The sequence below is a fragment of the Pseudophryne corroboree genome, chromosome 2, assembly GCF_028390025.1.
Source record: "Pseudophryne corroboree isolate aPseCor3 chromosome 2, aPseCor3.hap2, whole genome shotgun sequence".
NCBI classification, from domain to species: Eukaryota; Metazoa; Chordata; class Amphibia; order Anura; family Myobatrachidae; genus Pseudophryne; species Pseudophryne corroboree.
In genome coordinates, this window is record NC_086445.1 from 809,709,741 (window position 1) to 809,735,352 (window position 25,612).

Consider the following 25,612-nt stretch of genomic DNA (forward strand, 5'->3'; position numbering starts at 1 on the left):
AGACAAAGCCACCACGGTGGCGTACATAAATCATCAAGGCGGCACTTGAAGCCACATGGCAATGATGGAAGTGTCAAAAATTCTTTGATGGGCGGAACGCCATCTGCCAGCAATATCAGCAGTGTTCATGCCGGGGGTCCTCAACTGGGAAACGGACTTTCTCAGTCAGGACGTACACGCTGGGGACTGGAGTCTTCACCTGGAGGTCTTCCAACTCCTTGTGGACAAGTGGGGTCTACCAGATGTAGACCTGATGGCGTCTCGACACAGTCACAAGGTTCCGATCTTTGGAGCAAGGACAAGGGATCCTCAAGCAGCGTTCGTGGATGCACTGGCCATTCCATGGAACTTTCGGCTGCCATACGTGTTCCCTCCAGTGTCACTCCTGCCCAGGGTACTACGGAAGTTCAAGCAAGAAGGAGGAATGCTGCTTCTAGTTGCTCCAGCGTAGCCCAGACGGCATTGGTTCTCAGACCTGCAGGGTCTCTCGATCGAGCGTCCTCTTCTACTTCCTCAACGACCAGACCTCCTCATTCAGGACCCTTGTGTTTACCAGGACCTGGCAAGACTGGCTTTGATGGCGTGGCTCTTGAAGCTTCACTCCTGAGGTCCAAAGGATTTTCTGAGGCGGTTATTCAAACTATGTTGAAGGCACCGGAAACCGGCTTCTGCATGGACTTATTATAGGGTCTGGAATTCTTACTTCACTTGGTGTGCTGCTAAGAATTACGATGCATACAAGTTTAGTACTTCCAGAATTCTGGCTTTTTTACAACAAGGCCTGGATTTAGGACTTCGCCTGGCCTCCCTCAAGGTTCACATTTCTGCCTTGTTGGTGTGGTTTCAGCGAAAAATTGTATCTATTCCTTATGTTCATATATTCACTCAGGGCGTACTTCGGATTCAGCCTCCCTATGTCCCTCCTGTGGCTCCATGGGATCTGTCTGTTGTCTTTACTGCCCTTCAGGAGTCTCTGTTTGAACCTCTTGAGTCTGTGGACCTTAAATGCCTTACGCTTAAGGTTATTTTTCTGTTGGCTATTGCCTCTGCTAGGAGGGTGTCTGACTTTGTCCTGTCGTCCACCCTATCTGATTTTTCACTGTGACTGGGCAGTTCTTAGAACTCGCCCTGGTTATCTACCTAAGGTGGTGTCATCTTTCCACCTTAACCAAGAGATTGTGGCTCCGGCCTTTATCTCTCCTGCTTTGTCCTCCAAAGAGCGGTCTTTGGATATGGTAGGGCTCTCTGTATATATGTAGAAAGGACTGCGTCTATCAGGAGATCAGATTCTCTTTTTGTACTATTTGGTTTTCACAAACGTGGCTGGCCTGCGATTAAAACAGCCCTTGGCCAGATGGATTAGAATGGTGATTGCACAAGCTTATGCACAGGCTGGACTCTCAGCTCCTGCTGCTATCAAGGCCCATTCTACTCGGTCTGTTGGACCTTCTTGTGTGGCCCACCGTGGGGCGTCCGCTGAACAATTGTGCAAGGCGGAAACGTGGTCCTCAGTTAACACGTTCACCAGGTTCTATGCCTTTGATACTTTCCACCTCCCAGGATGCTTCCTTTGGACGCCGGGTTCTTGTGCCCACTACAGTGCGTCCCCTCCCATGAGGAACTGCTTTAGGACATCCCCGATGTTATTCCCTGTGGAATACCAGTGTACCCTGCTGCAGAAAAGGAGATTTATGGTAAGACTTACCATTGTTAAATCTCTTTCTGCAAGGTACACTGGTTTGCACAGGGCGCCCACCCTGACGCACTTAGCTTCTTTAAGATTGTATGGCATTAGCTGCTAGTCCCTTCTCCTGCGTGAGAATGTGGGTCTATGTGACTAACATCTACCGTGTCTCATACCTGCTACTGCATTGGACTGGTTAACAAAACTGAGCTCCAGTGCCTGAAGACGGGGCTATAGAGGAGGCAGTGCAGTGCATCCTGGGAACAGTCAAAGCTTTAGCCTGTTGGTGCCTCGGATCAAGATCCAACTCTACACCCCGATGTTATTCCCACATTTTGTTATGTTACAGCCTTATTCCAAAATGGCTCAGGCAAATCAGTTGTTTTTCCAAAGCTTAAGGCAGGAGCATCATAGAGAGACCTAATCAAGAGAGAAGAACACACATGCACACCCTTCCGTCCAAGGAGGAAGAGGTTAGTGAGTGAAAGGATCCTCAAATCAGGTGCGTCAGTGTGGGATCCCTGTGGATCCTGTGGATATAGGAGAAATAACATTATCAACGGTAATTTTGACCATAATCAATATTTCTCTTACGTCCTAGAGGATGCTGGGGACTCCGTAAGGACCATGGGGATAGACGGGCTCCGCAGGAGACATAGGCACTAAGAAAGAACTTTAGGTATGGGTGTGCACTGGCTCCTTCCTCTATGCCCCTCCTCCAGACCTCAGTTTATTACTGTGCCCAGAGGAGACTGGGTGCATTACAGGAAGCTCTCCTGAGTTTCCTGGAAAGAAAGTATTTTGGTTAGGTTTTCTATTTTCAGGGAGCCTGCTGGCAACAGACTCCCTGCATCGAGGGACTGAGGGGAGAGAAACAGACCTACTTTAATGTTAGGCTCTGTTTCTTAGGCTACTGGACACCATTAGCTCCAGAGGGAATGGAACGCAGGTCTCACCCTCGCCGTTCGTCCCAGAGCCGCGCCGCCGTCCTCCTCGCAGAGCTGGAAGATAGAAGCCGGGTGAGTATGTGAAGAAAGAAGCCTTCAGAGGCGGCAGAACACTTCAGATCTTCATAGAGGTAACGCACAGCAGTAACGCTGTGCGCCATTGCTCCCACACAGCACACACACACGGCAGTCACTGTATGGGTGCAGGGTGCAGGGGGGGCGCCCTGGGCAGCAATAAGGACTTCCAAATCTGGCAATAAGCATATATACAGGCTAGGCACTGTATATAAAAGAGATCCCCCGCCAGTTTTTGAATTTTTCAGCGGGACCGAAGCCTGCCGCTGAGGGGGCGGAGCTTGTTCCTCAGCACTCACCAGTGCCATTTTCTCCACAGCACACCGCTGAGAGGAAGCTCCCCGGACTCTCCCCTGCTTACCACAGTGAAAGTGGGGTTTAAAAAAAGGGGGGGGCACATATTTGGCGCAAATAGATATTTACAGCGCTACCTGGGTAAACATATAGTGTGTTTTTTTTCCTGGGTCATTAGCGCTGGGTGTGTGCTGGCATACTCTCTCTCTGTCTCTCCAAAGGGCCTTGTGGGGGAACGGTCTTCAGATAAGAGGTTTCCCTGAGTATGTGGTGTGTCGGTACGCGTGTGTCGGCATGTCTGAGGTAGAAGGCTTTCCTAGCGAGGAGGTGGAGCAAATAAATGTGGTGTCTCCGTCGGCAACACCGACACCTGACTGGGTGGATACGTGGAATGTTTTAAGTGCTAATGTGAATTTATTGCACAAAAGGTTGGACAAAGCTGAGTCCAGGAATTATGCAGAGAGTCAGGCCCTGCCTGGCCCTATGTCGCAGGGACCCTCGGGGTCTCAAAAATGCCCACTATCCCAAATAGTAGACACTAATACCGACACGGATTCTGACTCCAGTGTCGACTACGATGATGCAAAGTTACAGCCAAAATTGGCTAAAAGTATTCAATATATGATTATTGCAATAAAGGATGTTTTGCATATCACAGAGGAACCCACTGTCTCTGACACGAGGGTACACATGTATAAGGAAAAGAAACCTGAGGTAACCTTTACCCCTTCTCATGAGCTGAACGAGTTATTTGAAAAGGCATGGGAATCTCCAGACAGGAAACTGCAGATTCCCAAAAGGATTCTTATGGCGTATCCTTTCCCGGCTAAGGACAGGATACGGTGGGAATCCTCCCTAAGGGTGGACAATCCAAAAAGGTAGCACTGCCATCCCAAGATACGGCTACCCTCAGGGATCCTGCTGATCGCAAGCAGGAGGCTACCTTAAAGTCCATTTACACACACTCTGGTACCTTACTCAGACCGGTGATAGCGTCGGCTTGGGTTTGTAGCGCTGTAGCAGCGTGGACAGATACCTTATCGGCGGAATTGGATACCCTGGATAAGGATACCATTTTATTGATCCTGGGTCATATTAAAGATGCTGTCTTATATATGAGGGATGCTCAAAGGGGGTAATTCCAAGTTGATCGCAGCAGGGAATTTTTTAGCAGTTGGGGAAAACCATGTGCACTGCAGGGGGGGCAGATATAACATGTGCAGAGAGAGATAGATTTGGGTGTGGTGAGTTCAATCTGCAATCTAAATTGCAGTGTAAAAATAAAGCAGCCAGTATTTACCCTGCACAGAAACAAAATAACCCACCCAAATCTAACTCTCTCTGCAAATGTTATATCTGCCCCCCCTGCAGTGCACATGGTTTTGCCCAACAGCTAAAAAATTTCCTGCTGCGATCAACTTGGAATTACCCCCAAAGAGACATTGGCCTACTGGGTTCTAGAGTCAACGCTATGTCGATTTCTGCTAGGCGAGTCCTATGGACCCGGCAATGGACAGGTGATGCCGACTCAAAGAGGCATATGGAGGTTTTACCTTACAAGGGTGAGGAATTGTTTGGGGAAGGTCTCTCGGACCTGGCCTCCACAGCTGGTAAATCAAATTTTTTGCCTTATATTCCCTCACAGCCTAAGAAAGCGCCACATTATCAAATGCAGTCCTTTCGGTCAAATAAAAACAAGAGAGTACGAGGATCGTCCTTTCTTGCCAGAGGTAAGAGCAGAGGAAAAAAGCTGCCAACCACAGCTAGTTCCCAGAAGCAGAAGTCCTCCCCGGCCTCTACAAAATCCACCGCATGACGCTGGGGCTCCGCTGAGGGAGTCCGCCCCAGTGGGGGCACGTCTTCGACTTTTCAGCCACATCTGGGTTCACTCACAGGTGGATCCCTGGGCAATAGAAATTGTTTCCCAGGGTTACAAGCTGGAATTCGAAGAGGTGCCTCCTCGACGGTTTTTCAAATCGGCCCTACCAGCTTCTCCCCCAGAAAGGGAGATAGTTTTAAATGCAATTCACAAATTGTGTACTCAACAGGTGGTGGTCAAGGTTCCCCTGCTTCAACAAGGGAGGGGTTATTACCCAACCCTATTTGTAGTCCCGAAACCGGACGGTTCGGTCAGACCCATTTTAAATTTAAAATCCTTGAACCTATACTTGAAAAGGTTCAAGTTCAAGATGGAATCGCTCAGGGTGGTCATCGCCAGCCTGGAAGGGGGGGATTTTATGGTATCCCTGGACATAAAGGATGCATACCTTCATGTTCCCATATATCCACCTCATCAGGCATACCTGAGATTTGCGATACAGGATTGTCATTACCAATTTTAGACGTTGCCGTTTGGGCTTTCCACGGCCCCGAGGATTTTCACCAAGGTAATGGCGGAAATGATGGTGCTCCTGCGCAAGCAGGGTGTCACAATTATCCTTGGACGATCTCCTCATAAAAGCGAGATCGCAAGAGCAGTTGTTGAACAGCGTGTCACTTTCACTGGAGGTGTTACAACAAAACGGCTGGATTCTCAATATCCCAAAGTCACAGTTAGTTCCTACAACTCGTTTGACCTTCTTAGGCATGATTCTGGATACGGACCAGAAAAGGGTTTATCTTCCGATAGAAAAGGCCCAGGAACTCATGACTCTGGTCAGGGACCTCTTGAAGCCAAAACAAGTGTCAGTGCATCACTGCACTCGAGTCCTGGGAAAGATGGTGGCATCTTACGAGGCCATTCCCTTCAGCAGGTTCCATGCGAGGACCTTCCAATGGGACCTACTGGACAAGTGGTCCGGGTCACATCTACAGATTCATCAGTTGATCACCCTGTCCCCCAGGGCAAGGGTGTCTCTCCTGTGGTGGCTACAGAGTGCTCACCTTCTAGAGGGTCGCAGGTTCGACATTCAGGACTGGATTCTGGTAACAACGGACGCGAGCCTCCGAGGTTGGGGAGCAGTCACACAGGGAAGAAACTTCCAAGGTCTTTGGTCAAGCCGGGAGACTTGTCTTCACATCAACGTCCTGGAGCTGAGGGCCATATACAACGCCCTACGTCAAGCGGAGACTTTGCTTCGCGACCTACCGGTTCTGATTCAGTCAGACAACATCACCGCAGTGGCTCATGTAAACCGCCAAGGTGGCACAAGGAGCAGAGTGGCAATGGCGGAAGCCACCAGGATTCTTCGCTGGGCGGAAAATCATGTAAGCGCACTGTCAGCAGTGTTCATTCCGGGAGTGGACAACTGGGAAGCAGACTTCCTCAGCAGACACGATCTACATCCAGGAGAGTGGGGACTTCATCAGGAAGTCTTAGCACAGATTGCAAGTCAGTGGGGACTGCCCCAGATAGACATGATGGCGTCCCGCCTGAACAAAAAACTACAGAGGTATTGCGCCAGGTCAAGAGACCCTCAGGCGGTGGCAGTGGACGCCCTCGTGACACCGTGGGTGTTCCAGTCGGTCTATGTGTTTCCTCCTCTTCCTCTCATCCCCAAAGTGTTGAGAATAATAAGAAAAAGAGGAGTACAGACAATTCTCATTGTTCCAGATTGGCCACGAAGGACCTGGTATCCGAATCTGCAGGAAATGCTCACAGAAGATCCGTGGCCTCTTCCTCTAAGACAGGACCTGTTACAACAGGGGCCCTGTCTGTTCCACGACTTACCGTGGCTGCGTTTGACGGCATGGCGGTTGAACGCCGGATCCTAGCGGAAAAGGGCATTCCGGATGAGGTCATTCCTACTCTGATAAAGGCTAGGAAGGACGTGACAGCTAAACATTATAACCGTATATGGCGGAAGTATGTTTCTTGGTGTGAGGCCAGGAATGCTCCTACGGAAGAATTCCATCTGGGCCGTTTCCTTCACTTCCTACAGACGGGAGTGAATTTGGGCCTAAAATTAGGCTCCATTAAGGTTCAGATTTCGGCCCTATCCATTTTCTTTCAGAAGGAATTGGCTTCTCTCCCAGAAGTACAGACTTTTGTGAAGGGAGTGCTGCATATTCAGCCTCCTTTTGTACCTCCAGTGGCACCTTGGGACCTTAACGTGGTGTTGAGTTTCCTTAAGTCGCACTGGTTTGAACCACTTAAAAAGGTGGAGTTAAAATATCTCACTTGGAAAGCGGTCATGTTGTTAGCCTTGGCTTCGGCTAGGCGAGTGTCGGAGTTGGCGGCTTTGTCTCATAAAAGCCCCTATTTAGTTTTCCATATGGATAGAGCGGAATTGCGGACCTGTCCTCAATGCTTGCCAAAGGTGGTTTCGTCTTTTCATATGAACCAACCTATTGTGGTGCCTGTGGCTACGCGAGACTTGGAGGATTCCGAGTCCCTTGATGTGGTCAGGGCTTTGAAAATTTACGTTGCCAGAACGGCTAGGATCAGGACAACAGAAGCACTGTTTATCCTGTATGCAGCCAACAAGGTTGGCGCTCCTGCTTCCAAGCAGACTATTGCTCGCTGGATCTGTAACACGATTCAGCAGGCTCATTCTACAGCTGGATTGCCGTTACCAAAATCAATAAAGGCCCATTCCACCAGGAAAGTGGGCTCTTCTTGGGCGGCTACCCGAGGGGTCTCGGCATTACAGCTGTGCCGAGCTGCTACTTGGTCGAGTTCAAACAGTTTTGCAAAATTCTACAAGTTTGATACCCTGGCTGAGGAGGACCTCCTGTTTGCTCAATCGGTGCTGCAGAGTCATCCGCACTCTCCCGCCCGTTTGGGAGCTTTGGTATAATCCCCATGGTCCTTACGGAGTCCCCAGCATCCTCTAGGACGTAAGAGAAAATAAGATTTTAAACCTACCGGTAAATCTTTTTCTCCTAGTCCGTAGAGGATGCTGGGCGCCCGTCCCAAGTGCGGACTACTTCTGCAAGACTTGTATATAGTTTTTGCTTACATAAGGGTTATGTTACAGTTTTCCTCAGTCTCGGACTGATGCTGTGTTGTTTCATACTGTTAACTGGTTCGTATATACCAAGTTATTCGGTGTGGATGGTGTGGGCTGCTATGAATCTTGCCCTTAGATTAACTAAAATCCTTTCCTCGTACTGTCCGTCTCCTCTGGGCACAGTTTCTCTAACTGAGGTCTGGGGCATAGAGGGAGGAGCCAGTGCACACCCATACCTAAAGTTCTTTCTTAGTGCCCATGTCTCCTGCGGAGCCCGTCTATCCACATGGTCCTTACGGAGTCCCCAGCATCCTCTACGGACTAGGAGAAAAAGATTTACCGGTAGGTTTAAAATCTTATTTTCTCCCGCAGGGTCCACAGGTTATCCACAGGATAACATTGGAATGTCCCAAGCAATTTAGTGGTGGGGACGCTCCTGATTGGACAGGAGACTCATTCGCCCGAATTCAGCATCCTGAGAGGCAAAGGTATCAAAGGCATAATGTCTAATGAATGTGTTAATGGAAGACCATGTGGCTGCCTTACATGTCTGTTCTGTTGAAGCACCTCGTTGTGCTGCCCATGACAGACCTACCTTACGAGTAGAGTGAGCAGAGACATTAGCCAGAACAGGGAGATCAGCTTGAGCGTATGATTCTGAAATTGTCATCCAAAGCCATCTCGCCAGTGTCTCTCTTGTAAAAACCGTAGAGAACGAAGTGTCTGTCTTTCTGATGGCACTGGTACAATCCACGTAGATCCTTAAGGCACGGAGTACGTCCAACGATGCATCTCCCGCAGAAAGGTCCGGCCCCTGGAAGGCCGGGACTACAATTTCTTCGTTAAGGTGGAATGTAAACACCACCTTAGAGCGGTTCTCGGGTATCTTCCTATCTGGATAAAAAATTAGAAAGAGAGGGCGACATAACAATGCCCCGAAATCTGAAACTCTTCTAGCTGAAGCAATAGCCAGTAGAAAGAGAACTTTAGCCATTTAAGATCCACTAGTTTAAGTGGTTCAAATGGGGCAACTTGAAGAGCCTTTAGGACTAACCTTAAGTCCCAAGGCACTGTAGGAGGAACAAAAGGAGGTTGAATGCGCAGCATTCCCTAGAAAAAAGTGAGCACATTCTGTAGGTTAGCAATTTTCTTTTTGAACCACACAGTTGACACTGGCACTCTCAAGGAAGCCACTCTTAGACCTTTGTCCATTCCTGTCTGAAGGAATGCCAAGACTCTGGAAACTCTGAACGCCCTAGGGTCAGATTTCCGGTCACTGCACCATTGAATATAGGTTTGCCATATTCTGTGATAAATGAGAGCTGAGGAAGGTTTCCCATGCTCTGAGCACTGTTTGAATGACCTGTTGTGAGAATCCTCTTGCTTTCAGGATGGAAGTTTCAAGAGCCATGCTGTCAAAGACAGTTGATCCAGGTGCTTGTGATAGCAAGGACCCTGAGACAGTAGATCTAGACATTGAGGGAGTAGGAATGGAGCATCCATCGACAACCTCTGCAGATCTGTGTACCAATGTCTTCTGGCCAAGCCGGAGCTATTAGTATCATGGCGCCCTTTCCTTGTTTTTCCTTTTGTATTACCCTGGCTAGCAGGGCGATTGGTGGAAACACATAGACTAGATGAAAGCTCCACCTCACTGACAGGGCATCCACAAAGATCGCTCTGGGATTCATTGTTCTTGACTCGTATGCGGGAACTTTGTTGTTCTGGTGTGATGCCATAAGATCTATCTCCGGTAACCCCCATTTGTCTACCAGATTTTGAAAGACCTCTGGGTGTAAAGCCCATTCATTTGCATAAATGGCGTATCGACTGAGAAAATCCGTTTCCCAGTTTATGACTCCTGGAATGAACACTGCGGACAAGGCTGGAAGATTAAGTTCTGCCCACTTTAATGTGTGACTTACCTCCTTCATTGTATTCTGGCTGCTAGTTCCTCCCTGATGGTTGAGGTACGCTACTGCCGTTGCATTGATGTAAAAAAGGGGATGACTGCGCACTGAGGCTGACCGGGGTGTGCTGCTAGTTCTGGTGGGTGTCCCAACCCACCTATATATTCAATTGTGCAAGTATGTGGATAAACCACGGGTAAACTGCGCTCAGCCCCTGATGTAAATGATGTTCTAATATTATATGGGTAGGATGGGAATCTGTGCTACAACGTGTGCTGCTGGCCGTGAGAAAAAAAGAAAAATGCTATAAATCTGTTGATGGAAGATACAGTGAGACCCAGTGGTGGAAACAACAGTGTATAGGAAAATGACAAAGACGTGTAATAATATGGGTACTGAATGTACCACTGTAATTTATTTGGTACTCCTGGCACTGCAGGTTAGTGGAATAGAAGATAGTGTCTCTTCGCAAGTTCATAGAGTTGCGGCGTCCCGTACATCTGCTGTTAATGTGCCTTTCTTCTTACAAAGACAGTGGTCAAAGTACAGGTGAATGAATAAATGTCCTGATATATCTTCACAGTGCGTTGAGCTAACGGTGATCGCATAAGTGAGATAAAAGGGAACTCCGGACTAGTCTGTCCTCTCTTGCCCCTGCTCCCCGTGGTACGTCCTGGTTCAGACGCCCCCTGGGGGCCGGTAGGTTCGAGAGGTCGACCTGTCTAAGGTGAGGGGGAAACTCAGATAGCGCTCTTTGGAGCAGCTAGCTGTGTAACCCCCGCCGCATACGGAGAACTCCTCTGTTACCCTCTCCTGCTGATCGCCGCGCTCCGTCACCGGCTAGCTCTGTTCGTCCTCTGTGCGGTTGCCTGGCAACGCTGTTGGTTTCCGGGTTACCCCGGTCACGTGACCGGGTCTTTCTCCATGCAGATCGTTCTGTGTAATCGCTGGTAGTAGGGCAAAAGCGAATTCAGCATGTGTTGATTGTCTCCAACGCGTTTCAACCTTTCCGGTCTTCCTCTGGGAGTTATTGTCATGTGGGATTGACAGGATTTTAAATGTTCATACGGGGGCCGGACCAATTTCTATTGGATGAATAGGTCTTGCCTCTGATTGGTCTTTGTTCTGTCAATCAAAGTTAGTGGTGTGTTCTCCTATCTTAAATCCTGCAGGGTCTCACCTTCAAATGAAATTCTGACACAGTATGACATAATCAGTCCTGTTTGGCAATGCAGTGTTAAAACGGAGCTTATATAATGAAATCCTCCATAACTACCCGACTCCTTGATCTATTCTTGGCCTGAGGTTAACGTAGCTAAATACCCTAGCTTCCCATAGGTCTATAAAATCATTCCCTGTCAGAGTATGTCCTAAAAATAGTATTATAAATCCCATACTGGAGATATCTGGACAGTGTGCAGTGACAGAATATTAAACTAGTGAGGGTACTGTTAGAACTATTCTTTTAAAGGGAGGTGTAATTTATAGTAAGTCTAGGTTATTGAACTGATGACTATATTGTTGTGATGGGATAACAATTAGTCCAGAAAGTGAAAAATTTGAACATAATGCCTGATAGGCGCATAAATGGACTTACTGATTCCTACAATTCGACAGGTCAGTTTAAAACAGATAATTTCTATATGATGTCGATCGTTATAATGTATCGGTTATTTACTGATGACCGACCTGATCTCATTGTCAATATTGAGACCCTTGGGAACTAGGGTCCCTAGATTAATGATCATACCTAATTCTTCCTTGTTGATTTTAGGAATGAAATCCCCTCCTCTCCAGTTCCTTTTCACCTCTTTTAGTCCCATGAATTTCAGTAATGTAGGGTCTGAGTTGTGGTAGTCCCTGAAATGTAAAGATAGCGAATGTTCCTCTGTGCCTTTCCTGATATTGCGTATATGTTCACTAGTTCTTACCTTCAATGGTCTTATCGTTCTCCCTTCATAGTGTTTTACACATGGGCACTGAAGGATGTAAATGATGCCCTTGGTGTGGCATGTTAGCCTGTCTCTGATGCTAAATACATGTTCGTTGCTTACAGATCTTACGTTGTATGTCGGTGCAGTACTCCTAGCGCCCGTGACTGTACAACCTGTGCATGTCCCGCAATGGAAAAAAACCCTTTCTTGTGTATGTCGTCTATTGTAATCTGTGTCATATTTGTTGGCGGTATGTAACTGTGTACTAATTTTTGTTTGATATCAGGGGCTTTTCTGTAGCTCACCTTCGGATTCTGTGGTAGAATCTCCACTAGTGTGTCGTCTTGTAGTAGTATGGGCCAATGTTTTTCAAGGATCTTTTTCATTCTGCTGGCTTGGTCTGAGTATTGTGTAATGAAAAGGGGTTCTTCAATACTAGAGCCCTGTTCTGGCTTCTTTCTGTACTCTAAAAGTGATGCTCTCATTTTCTCTCACTGTGGTAAAAGCCTTTTGTACTAACTCTAGATGGTATTTCCTTTCTCTGAATCTATCACCAAGGGTGATGCCCTGTGTGTCGTAATCACTAATTCTAGAGCAATTCCTCCTTAGTCTTTTGAACTGGCCCATTGGTATGCTTTTGAGCCAAGTGGGATGGTGTCCGCTGGATGCTAGGATAAAGCTATTTACATCTACGGTTTTGTTGAACATGTTAGTGTGTATGGATCCTTCATGTATGAATATATTCAGATCCAGAAATTCCACCTTCTTTTGGCTGTAATTGGTGGTAAATTTCAAATTACGATCGTTATGGTTGAGGTTGGTGATAAAATACTTAAGAGATTCTTCATTGCCTTTCCAGATAAAGAATATGTCATCTATTCACCTAGTCTATAGGACGAGATTTGCGCCAAGCTCTGGGTCTGACCAGATGCTATCGTCTTCCCATTTGCTCATAAAGAGATTTGTGTAGCTTGGCGCAAATCTCGTCCCCATTGCGGTCCCCGTGATCTGGAGGTAAAAGTCGCTGTTGAACCATGCGTAGTTTTATGCCTTCCAGAATGAAGTCCCTTTGTTCTATTGTCATACCGGGGTCACTTTCCAAAAAATGCTGTGTGCTGTAAATTCCCTGTGTATGGTCTATAATGGAGTACAGAGAGGTAACATCGCTGGTGACCAACCAGCAGTCGTCGCCCCATGGGATGGATTGTAGTTTCTGTAGAATGTCCGTAGTGTCTTTGAGGTATGATTTTTGTGTTTTGACATAGGGTTGTAAAAAGATATTGATATACTGAGATAAGTTGGAACTGATGGACCCTATGCCTGAAATGATGGGCCTCCCTGGAGGATTGGTGGGATGTTTGTGTATTTTTGGTAAGTAATAGAATACAGGTATTATGGGGTGTTGTGTATCCAAATATGCATGTTCTTGAATTGTTAAAATACCTGTATCGATACCTATTTTCAACAGGGTCTGTAGTTGTTGCTGAAATGGCTTAGTGGGGTCTCCTTTCAATTTCTGATATGTTGTAGTGTCATCCAGAATTCTGTTGGCCTCCGCCATGTAATCATCTTTGTTGAGTAGTACTATCCCCCCTCCCTTGTCAGCTGGCTTAATGATCAGGTCAGTCTTCTTACATAAATCATCAAGGGCTCTTCTTTCATTGTTAGTCATATTTGGTGTTTTGGATTTAACAATGGTGTTGTCCAACTTCATGATGTCTTTTTCCACCATGCTGGTGAATGTGGCTACAGTATATGGTTGCCCATCATATAACTAGGGTAAAATTGTGATTTGGGTTTCAAGTTCGTGTGTGAAAATGGGTCATTATTGCTGGGTTTGTGTTGTGGTATCGGTGTCTTATGGAAAAACTTTTTTAGGGTTAATTTACGAGTGAATTTTTGAATGTCCATGTATGTCTCAAACTTGTTCATTGGTGCAGTTGGTGCGAATTTCAGTCCCTTATCTAGGGCACTGATATGGTGGGTGTCCAATGTAAAGTTGCTAAGGTTGAATATGCCCTGCCCCTTCTTGTCAGTGTTGTTCACGGCCCGTGTTTGACCTTTTTGTCCTTCCCTGAATCCTCGTCTGGTTCGGATAATTTTCTCTTTATGGATTGGTTGGGTGTGCTGACAGACCCTTCCTGAGAATGGTGGCCTGTCATTGAGCCTAAAAAATGTTGTTCTCTATATGGTGATTTTTTATCTGTTGGGATCTGTTCTATGCTTGATTCAGTCGTGGCGATCGCTGCACCCTTATCAATAGTCAGTGAGGTGGCTGTATTCAATGCTCGTAGTTCAGTGTCTAGCCACCCTTGTTCCAGGGACTGTCTTGCTATGTCTAGTGGCAATTCTTCCTCTATATCGTAGATGGAGAAGGAGGTATCGTATTCTGTACTTGTGGTGGAATTTAATGGTGTATCCTTAATGTCTGGTTCCGTGACAGTGTATGTTTTCTTAGGGGTTTGTGTATGTAACTTTGTCATGTATTGTTGGTAAGTTAGTTTCAATCTCTTGTATACAGGTGTCCTGGACTCTCCCTTGTTCTTAATGGTTGAAAAGTGCACTACGTCTTTCTTCTGAATGTCAGATAGATGTTGTTTGTGTGTCTTTTTGTTTGAAATCTTTTGTCGGACCCTTGAGTGTACTCCAAATTTGTCCCTCAGTATCTTGTTCCTTTTTACTGAAATTATTTTTTCTTCTCCTTGCCTGACCCTTTTGAGTGTGAGTTCGGTTAAGGTGTGAAACTCCTGATCGTGTTCGAATGGTTCAAGATCTGTGTTCAACTGTTATATATTCAGTTCTGATTTGGCTAACTCTCCTGTATGTGTCTCTATAATGAGCTGCATCAGCTGATATGAACAATCATTTATTATGGTGTTCCATTTCTCGGTGAATGTTGAATCTAGATTGTATGATGCTGGTGTCTTCTTTATTTTTTGTCCCTTAGGTGTAACTTTATTGGTTTGATACCAAATTAATGTTTGTATATCCCACCATAGTTTGTTCTCTTTTGTAATTAATTTTTCTAGGTGAGTGAATTTATTGAAAAAGTTGGAAGTGTTCGGTACTTCAATAGGGGTTTTGTTAAATTCTGAAAATAGTGTATGGGCTCTTTTTTCCCTATCTTGATGATTGTAAAAGATACCCATAGCAGTGCAGGATGTACCTCTTGCTGCAGATATGGAACAAGTACAATGATGTAAAAAAGGGGATGACTCTGCGCACTGAGGTTATATAAAGTAGGCTGACCGGGGTGTGCTGCTAGTTCTGGTGGGTGTCCCAACCCACCTATATATTCAATTGCGCAAGTATGTGGATAAACCACGGGTAAACTGCGCTCAGCCCCTGATGTAAATGATGTTCTAATATTATATGGGTAGGATGGGAATATGTGCTACAACGTGTGCTGCTGGCCGTGAGAATAAAAGAAAAATGCTATAAATCTGTTGATGGAAGATACAGTGAGACCCAGTGGTGGAAACAGTGTATAGGAAAATGACAAAGACGTAACATATTCTTTATCTGGAAAGGCAATGAAGAATCTCCTAAGAATTTCATCACCAACCTCAACCATAACGATCGTAATTTGAAATTTACCACCAATTACAGCCAAAAGAAGGTGGAATTTCTGGATCTGAATATATTCATACATGAAGGATCCATACATACTAACACGTTCAACAAAACCGTAGATGTAAATAGCTTTATCCTAGCATCCAGCGGACACCATCCCACTTGGCTCAAAAGTATACCAATGGGCCAGTTCAAAAGACTAAGGAGGAATTGCTCTAGAATTAGTGATTACGACACACAGGGCATCACCCTTGGTGATAGATTCAGAGAAAGGAAATACCATCCAAAGTTAGTACAAAAGGCTTTTACCACAGTGAGAGAAAATGACAGAGCATCACTTTTAGAGTACAGAAAGAAGCCAGAACAGGGCTCTAGTATTGAAGAACCCCTTTTCATTACACAATACTCAGACCAAGCCAGCAGAGTGAAAAAGATCCTTGAAAAACATTGTCCCATACTACTACAAGACGACACACTAGTGGAGATTCTACCACAGAATCCGAAGGTGAGCTACAGAAAAGCCCCTGATATCAAACAAAAATTAGTACACAGTTACATACCGCCAACAAATATGACACAGATTACAATAGACGACATACACAAGAAAGGTTTTTTTTTCCATTGCGGGACATGCACAGGTTGTACAGTCACGGGCGCTAGGAGTACTGCACCGACATACAACGTAAGATCTGTGAGCAACGAACATGTATTTAGGATCAGAGACAGGCTAACCTGCCACACCAAGGGCATCATTTACATCCTTCAGTGCCCATGTGTGAAACACTATGTAGAGAGAACGATAAGACCATTGAAGGTAAGAACTGGTGAACATATACGCAATATCAGGAAAGGCACAGAGGAACATCCGCTATCTTTACATTTCAGGGACTACCACAACTCAGACCCTACATTACTGAAATTCACGGGACTAAAAGAGGTGAAAAGGAACTGGAGAGGAGGGGATTTCATTCCTAAAATCAACAAGGAAGAATTAGGTATGATCATTAATCTAGGGACCCTAGTTCCCAAGGGTCTCAATATTGACAATGAGATCAGGTCGGTCATCAGTAAATAACCAATACATTATAACGATCAACATCATATAGAAATTATCTGTTTTAAACTGACCTGTCGAATTGTAGGAATCAGTAAGTCCATTCATCACCACATCAGTTATGCGCCTATCAGGCATTATGTTCACATTTTTCACTTTCTGGACTAATTGTTATCCCATCACAACCCTACTATGCTAGGCACAATTTTTCTATTACACACTATAGGAACTAATAGCCATCCCATTCAGGAGGACAGTCCAAACAACCAGACTACTACAAGCACCTCAGTTGAAGTCATATGAGAACATCTACGACTCTGCTAATATACATTTTTACACACATAAGATACATAAATATACCCTCTCCCCAAGTAAGCATAGTCACTAGTTTAACAATTAGACTTATTATAAAATATATCCTCCCCAAGACAATATAGTCATCAGTTCAATAACCTAGACTTACTATAAATTACACCTCCCTTTAAAAGAATAGTTCTAACAGTACCCTCACTAGTTTAATATTCTGTCACTGCACACTGTCCCGATATCTCCAGTATGGGATTTATAATACTATTTTTTAGGACATACTCTGACAGGGAATGATTTTATACACCTATGGGAAGCTAGGGTATTTAGCTACGTTATCCTCAGGCCAAGAATAGATCAAGGAGTCGGGTAGTTATGGAGGATTTCATTATATAAGCTCCGTTTTAACACTGATTATGTCATACTGTGTCAGAATTTCATTTGAAGGTGGGACCCTGCTGATTTAAGATAGGAGAACACACCACTAACTTTGATTGACAGAACAAAGACCAATCAGAGGCAAGACCTATTCATCCAATAGAAATTGGTCCGGCCCCCATATGAACATTTAAAATCCTGTCAATCCCACATGACAATAACTCCCAGAGGAAGACCGGAAATGTTGAAACGCGTTGGAGACAATCAACACATGCTGAATTGACGTTTGCCCTACTACCAGCGATTACACAGAACGATCTGCACGGAGAAAGACCCGGTCACGTGACCAGGGTAACCCAGAAACCAACAGCATTGCCAGGCAACCGCACAGAGGACGAAGAGAGCTAGCTGGTGACGGAGCGCGGCGATCAGCAGGAGAGGGTAACAGGTGAGTTCTCCGTATGCGGCGGGGGTTACACAGCTAGCTGCTCCAAAGAGCGCTTTCTGAGTTTTCCCCTCACCCTAGACAGGTCGACCTCTCGAATCTACCGGCCCCCAGGGGGCGTTTGAACCAGGACGTACCACCGGGAGCAGGGGCAAGAGAGGATAGACCAGTCCGGAGTTCCCTTTTATCTCACTTATGCGATCACCGTTAGCTCAGCGCACCGTGAAGATATATCAGGACATTTATTCATTCACCTGTACTTTGACCACTGTCTTTGTAAGAAGAAAGGCACATTAATAGCAGATTTGCGGGACGGCGCAATCTGCACTTTAGACTCTATGAACTTGCGAAGAGACACTATCTTCTATTCCACTAACCTGCAGTGCCAGGAGTACCAAATAAATTACAGTGGTATATTCAGTGCCCATATTGTTACACGCCTTTGTCATTTTCCTATACACTGTTGTTTCCACCACTGGGTCTCACTGTATCTTCCATCAACAGATTTATAGCATTTTTCTTTTTTTCTCACGGCCAGCAGCACACGTTGTAGCACATATTCCTATCCTACCCATATAATATTAGAACATCATTTACATCAGGGGCTGAGCGCAGTTTACCCGTGGTTTATCCACATACTTGCGCTACTGCCGTTGCATTGTCCGAGCGGATTTGGACTGTTTTCCCCTGAAGGATGTCCTTTGCCTGAATAAGTGCCATATATATGGCCCGAAGTTCCAATATATTTATTGGCAGGCAACTTTCTTCCTTGGTCCACTGCCCCTGGAAGCAACTCCATCCTGACACTGCTCCCCACCCCTGAAGACTGGCATCTGTTGTCAGAATTTCCCAATCTGATATCCAAAAGGGTCACCAGACTAATGACCTCCTTACTCCCACCAGGCTAATTACCTCCTTTCTCCCAGAGGAAGGACCATAGTCTGCATTCTTATTGTCAGATGACAACCATTCCATTTGGAAAGGATCAGATATTGCAGAGGCCTCGAATGGAACTGAGCATACTCCACCATGTCGAATGTCGACACCATCAACCCCATCACACGCATAGCGGCGTGAATGGATACCCTTTGACTGTGTAGCAGCTCCTGAATCTTTGACTGAATTTTGGATATTTTGTTAAGAGGAAGAAATACTCTCTGAAGACCTGAATCCAGCACAGCCCCCAAATGAGTCATCCGTTGTGACGGAACCAGGGACGACTTTGCCCAATTTATGAGCCAACCGTGTCTCTGTAAACAAGCTATTGTCTGTTGCAGATGACAGTGAAGCAATTCCTGAGACTGGGCCAGGATTAATAAGTCGTCGAGGTATGGTAAAATCCTTATCCCCTGTTGACGGAGATAAGATGCCATCACCACCATAATTGTGGTGAATACTCTGGGAGCTGTGGCCAGTCCAAAAAACTGAAAATGATGCTGAAGGATAGCAAACCTGAGATAGCGCTGATGAGACAGTGCTATAGGAACATGTAGGTAAGCATCCTGGATATCCAGGGATACTATAAAATCCACCGACTCCATGGCCAAAATAATGGAACATAAAGTATCCATATGAAACTGAGGCACCCAAATATACTTGTTCAGCGCTTTGAGATTGAATATGGGCTGGAATGACCCATTTGGCTTCTGAACTAGAAATAGGTTGGAATAAAAACCTTGTCCTCGTTGTGCAGGAGGAACTGGAATTATCACTCCTGACTGAAGCAACTTCTGAACTGCCTCTTGCAAAGCCCTGGCCTTTGTTTCCACTGAAGACGGGCTGGTACAAAAAAAACCTTTTGTGGAGGGTGTTTCTTGAAAGCAAATGCATAATCATGGGATACCGCTTCTTGCACCCAGGCATCTGTGGTAGACTGCTGCCAGATCTGTGCAAACTGAAGAAGTCGGGCTCCCACCCTGGGGTCCCCCAGGTGGAAGCCCGCACCATCAGGCTGATGGCTTATCTTCTGATTTGGAAGCCGGTCCTCTGGTAGCCCAATGCTTTTTATTCTTACCAGACTTTTTGGATTGGGACTGTTTGCCATCACCTTTTCCTTTTCCTTGATTCCGAAAGGGCCGAAAAGCTGGAAATCTAGGCTTGAATTTTTGTGTGGAAGGTGTTACGCACACCAGTGCTAACAGGAGTATACCGGTGTATGAACAGAGAGGGAAGCGAAGCAAACAAACTCACAGACAGTATAACATAACATACACAGGAGGTGATGGAATAACTAATAAACACAAAGTGAACGGAGAAGCCCAAAGGCTCAGGAATTGGGTGTCTCCCTAGTGTCAGGAATGCTCAGATGGAATAGAGCGGACAATGAAGCGATGTGTAGTGATTTAACATGTGGAGCACCTGAAATGATGTTGCTAAGAGCAACAGAGAAAACCCCAAAGGGTTACCAACGGGTGTGGGAATAAACTCCTTGGTCAGAGATAGAAATATAGACACAAGGAGAGTATCCACAATACTAACCCCCACTTGCAGGGCACAGGTTCAGCTTACTGCCACTAAACTGACACCTGGACGCCCTGCACAGTGAGGGAGGATTAAGCAAGCAGGTCTGAGAGTACAGCCGCAAACCTGCTGGGTTCACAGAATAGCAAAAGAACCCCAGCAGGTCAAACAACTGACTCCAGTCTTACTGCTAGGTCCGGATTGGCAGAAAGAAGTACCGAATCCCAAGGCCTATTCGCAGTAAGCAACAAGTAAATACAAAGTCACACAGTACTAGCTAACTCTCTGGAACTGACTAACAAACAAAGATTCAGCAGCATTTGCCTAGCCTGAGAGGATGGTTTATATAGCAGGTGCTGTCCATGCCCCACTCAGACCTCACAGACTGTGAGCACAAAACCAGCACCGGATTCCCTGCCGTGCACAGAGCCTGTAACCACTACACAGTAAAAACCCGGACCGGAGTATCAGCTGCGCTCAGGTTACTTCGCTAACACTTGCCTCCCGGTTGCCATGGCGACGTGGCAGCACAGAGCAGGAGATCCTAACAGTACCCCCCCTCTGACGAGGGATCAAAGAACCCCTACCACCGGGTTTATCGGGGAACTGCGAGAAGAAAGAGCGTATCAGTCTGGGGGCATGAAGATCACAACTGCGCACCCACGACCGCTCCTCCGGGCCATACCCCTTCCAGTGCACCAAAAATGACAGCCGACCCCGAACCATCTTGGAGTCAAGAACCCTTTCAACCACAAACTCCCTCTGACCCCGTATCAGAAGAGGAGAAGGTCTTCCACTGGAAGAAGGATTATTAACCGCCAGTTTTAAAAGGGTACAATGAAATGTTTTATTGATACCCAATGAATGGGGCAGATCTAACGGAAATGCCACCGGATTGATAACCCTGGTGATCTTATAAGGGCCGATGAACCGGGGGCCAAACTTATGAGATGGCTGTCTCAACTTCAAATTCTTGGTGGACAACCAGACGAAGTCTCCTAATTTAAAGCTGCAGGGTCTTCTCCGCTTATCAAAAACCCTTTTGGTCACTAATGACACAGACACAAGGGCTTTCTTCACTTTCCTCCAAATACCCCTAAGGACCGAAACAACAGAGGAACCACCAGACGTGGAATCCAGGGGGTCAAAAGAATTGGCCTTAGGATGATGCCCATACACACAAAGGAAAGGAGAGATCCCTGTAGCAGAGTGAGCCGCGTTGTTATAGGCAAACTCCGCCATGGACAGATGAGCAACCCAGTCAGTATGACACTTGGAGACATAACACCTGAGGAACTGCTCCAAGGACTGGTTCACCCTCTCAGTCTGCCCATTAGACTGTGGATGGTAGCCTGACGACAAGCTCACAGAAATCTGGAGATCAGAACAAAATGCCCTCCAGAATTTGGCCACAAACTGGGATCCACGGTCAGAGACCACATCAAGTGGCAACCCGTGGAGGCGCACAACATGCTGCATAAATAACTCAGACAGGCGTCTGGCCGATGGCAACCCAACCAGTGGAACGAAATGCGCCATCTTCGAAAACCTGTCAACGACAACCCAAATGGCTGTCATCCCCGAGGATTTGGGCATGTCCACCACAAAATCCATGGAAATGTGGGTCCATGGCTTAGACGGAATAGAGAGTGGATGTAATGGGCCGACAGGAACCCCTCTAGGAGTTTTATTTCGGGCACAAACGTCACATGCCCGAACCCACTGATCCACATCCCTAGCCACCGAGGGCCACCACACCGCCCTAGACAGCAACTCCCGAGTTCTGGCAATACCCGGATGCCCTGCCGACCTCTTGGCATGGAATTCCAGGAACACTCGCTGTCTTAACCTAGGAGGCACAAACAAGAGACCTACCGGAAGGTCTGGAGGAGCCTGCTCCTGTGCTCTAAGGACTAATGACAAGAGGTCCTGGGTAATGCCCACTTTAATACATGATGGGGACACAATGGGCAATGGCTCCTCGGTGGTCTCTTGAACTGGGGCAAAACTCCGCGAGAGCGCATCAGCCTTGATGTTTTTTGACCCAGGGCGATATGTTATCAAAAAATTAAAGCGAGCAAAAAACAAAGCCCATCGTGCCTGCCTGGCATTGAGCCGCTTCGCTGACTCTAAATATGCCAGATTCTTATGGTCGGTGAGAATTGAGACCACAAACTTAGCCCCCTCAAGCCAGTGTCTCCACTCCCCGAGTGCATCCTTGATAGCCAACAATTCCCGGTTACCCACATCATAATTCATCTCGGCAGACGAAAATTTACGGGAAAGTAAGCACAGGGATGAAGGCGATTATCAGACACCCCCATCTGAGAGAGCACTGCCCCAATACCTATCTCAGAGGCATCCACTTCTACCACAAAAGGACGCTCTGGATCTGGGTGTCGCAGCACCTTGGCCGAGACAAATGCCCTTTTGAGATGGGCAAAGGCTGCTTTGGCCTCACAAGACCAGTGAGCAACATCCGCCCCTTTCTTAGTGAGTGCCACCAAGGGGGCCACTATAGACGAAAATCCAGCGATAAACCGTCTATAAAAATTCGCAAAGCCCAGAAAACGCTGAAGCGCCTTCAAACTAGTGGGCTGCACCCAATCCAGGACTGCCTGTACCTTAGAACCCTCCATTTGGAAACCTTCTGAGGAGATAATATACCCTAGAAATGCGATTTGCTGGACTTCAAACTCGCACTTCTCCAGCTTCGCCCCAAGCTGGTGGTCTCTGAGTTTCTGGAGGACTAAGCATACATGCTTCCGATGTTCCTCCAGGGAATGAGAGAAGATTAGGATGTCATCTAGATAAACAACTAAGAATCTATCCAAATATTCCCTAAGCACATCGTTCATGAATTCCTGGAAGACTGCCGGGGCATTAGAGAGCCCAAAAGGCATCACCAAATATTCATAATGCCCTGAGTTGGTATTAAAGGCAGTCTTCCATTCATCCCCCTCTCTTATTCGGATTAGATTGTAAGCACTGCGTAGGTCAATCTTAGAAAAAATGGTGGCAGTACGAAGCTGGTCAAACAAAACCGAAATGAGAGGCAGTGGGTACGAGTTTTTAATCGTGATACGGTTCAATTCCCTGAAGTCGATGCGGGGTCGCAACGAACCGTCCTTTTTACCCACGAAAAAGAACCCCGACCCAACTGGGGACTGTGAGGGTCTGATAAATCCCTTAGCCAAGTTCTCCTGAATGTACTCTGCCATAGCCTGCGACTCAGGACGTGACAGGGAGTACAACCTGCTCTTGGGAAGCTTAGCATCCGGCAACAAATCAATGGCACAGTCATAGGGGCGATGGGGAGGTAGTACCTCCGCAACTTTTTTGGAGAACACATCCGCAAAATCTGCATAACATCCTGGCAATCCTGGCAAACTTTGCTGCGAGAGCCTGACTGGAAGGCTCAAGCAACTCCTGAAACAATCACTACCCCAACTAAGAATCTCCCCAGAGACCCAGTCAAATTGAGGGTTATGGGCCCTTAACCAGGGTAACCCCAAAACCAATGGGGCAAAAGAACAGACAGTCACATAAAAAGACAATTTTTCAGAGTGTGTGGCTCCAATAAACAAAGGAATTTGGCTGGTGCAGGAGGTAATTTTACCCTGGGACAATGGTTCCCCGTTTAACCCACAGATCTCAATCTCTGATGCCAAAGGTACTGAGGGAACAGAGTGTTCCAGGGCGAATTGACGGTCCATGAAAACCCCATTGGCCCCACTGTCAACAAAGGCCTCAGTCTTGACAGTTTGACCGAGGATCTCCAAAGTCACCGGAATGAGAAAAGTCTTTTTAGGAAATTCTGACTTCTGGCCTGACAGGATATTTCCCATGACCCTCAGGCCCTGAAGTTTTTCTGGGCATGATACTACAACATGACCTTTATTCCCACAGTACAAACACAAACCCTGCTGTCTCCTCCGCGTCTTCTCACGCGAGGAGAGGCGGGTAGCCCCAATCTGCATAGGCTCCTCGGAATATTCCTCAGAGTCTGAGGTTCCCTTGGGAAAAAAGGAAACTGCGGTCTCCCTTTCAAGCCTACGCTCTCTCAGCCGTCTATCCACCCGGATGGATAACTGCATGAGCTGATCTAAGCTATCAGGCGAGGGATATTGTACCAGTTGGTCCTTTATCTGGTCAGAAAGGCCCTTTCGGTACTGGTTTCTCAGGGCTGGGTCATTCCACTGGGTATCATGAGCCAACCTCCGAAACTCCGTACTATAAACCTCAGCTGGCCGTCGCCCTTGCTTAAGAACCGTAATCTGAGCCTCGGCTGAAGCCATCTTGTCAGGGTCATCATACAAAATGCCCAGTGCCGTAAAAAAAGCATCAACACTTTTAAGCGACGGACAGTCAGGCTGTAACCCATATGCCCAGACCTGTGGGTCTCCTTGTAGCAAGGAAATCACCATGCCCATCCGCTGAATCTCCGACCCAGAAGACTGGGGCCTAAGCCTGAAATATAGCTTACAGCTCTCCTTGAAACAAAAGAACTGCGAGCGATCTCCAGAAAAACGATCCGGGAGATTTACTTTCGGCTCCTTAACCCCTGAACTTGCCGCTGCTGGTGCGGGAGCTCTGCTAGCGGCCTGCGGGGTGTTCATTTTAATGGACATCTCATTAAATTGTCGAGTCAGGACCTGCACCTGATCGACCACCTGTTGCAAAGTATTTTGAGGGGTATGCTCCATATTCCCATAAAATTTCAACAGGAGTAGGGCTGCTGAATATGTTACACACACCAGTGCTAACAGGAGTATACCGGTGTATGAACAGAGAGGGAAGCGAAGCAAACGAACTCACAGACAGTATAACATAACATACACAGGAGGTGATGGAATAACTAATAAACACAAAGTGAACGGAGAAGCCCAAAGGCTCAGGAATTGGGTGTCTCCCTAGTGTCAGGAATGCTCAGATGGACTAGAGCGGACAATGAAGCGATGTGTAGTGATTTAACATGTGGAGCACCTGAAATGATGTTGCTAAGAGCAACAGAGAAAACCCCAAAGGGTTACCAACGGGTGTGGGAATAAACTCCTTGGTCAGAGATAGAAATATAGACACAAGGAGAGTATCCACAATCCTAACCCCCACTTGCAGGGCACAGGTTCAGCTTACTGCCACTAAACTGACACCTGGACGCCCTGCACAGTGAGGGAGGATTAAGCAAGCAGGTCTGAGAGTACAGCCGCAAACCTGCTGGGTTCGCAGAATAGCAAAAGAACTCCAGCAGGTCAAACAACTGACTCCAGTCTTACTGCTAGGTCCGGATTGGCAGAATGAAGTACCGAATCCCAAGGCCTATTCGCAGTAAGCAACAAGTAAATACAAAGTCACACAGTACTAGCTAACTCTCTGGAACTGACTAACAAACAAAGATTCAGCAGCATTTGCCTAGCCTGAGAGGATGGTTTATATAGCAGGTGCTGTCCACGCCCCACTCAGACCTCACAGACTGTGAGCACAAAACCAGCGACGGATTCCCTGCCGTGCACAGAGCCTGTAACCACTACACAGTAAAAACCCAGAACGGAGTATCAGCTGCGCTCAGGTTACTTCGCTAACACTTGCCTCCCGGTTGCCATGGCGACGTGGCAGCACAGAGCAGGAGATCCTAACAGAAGGAAACTTTACTTTCCTGG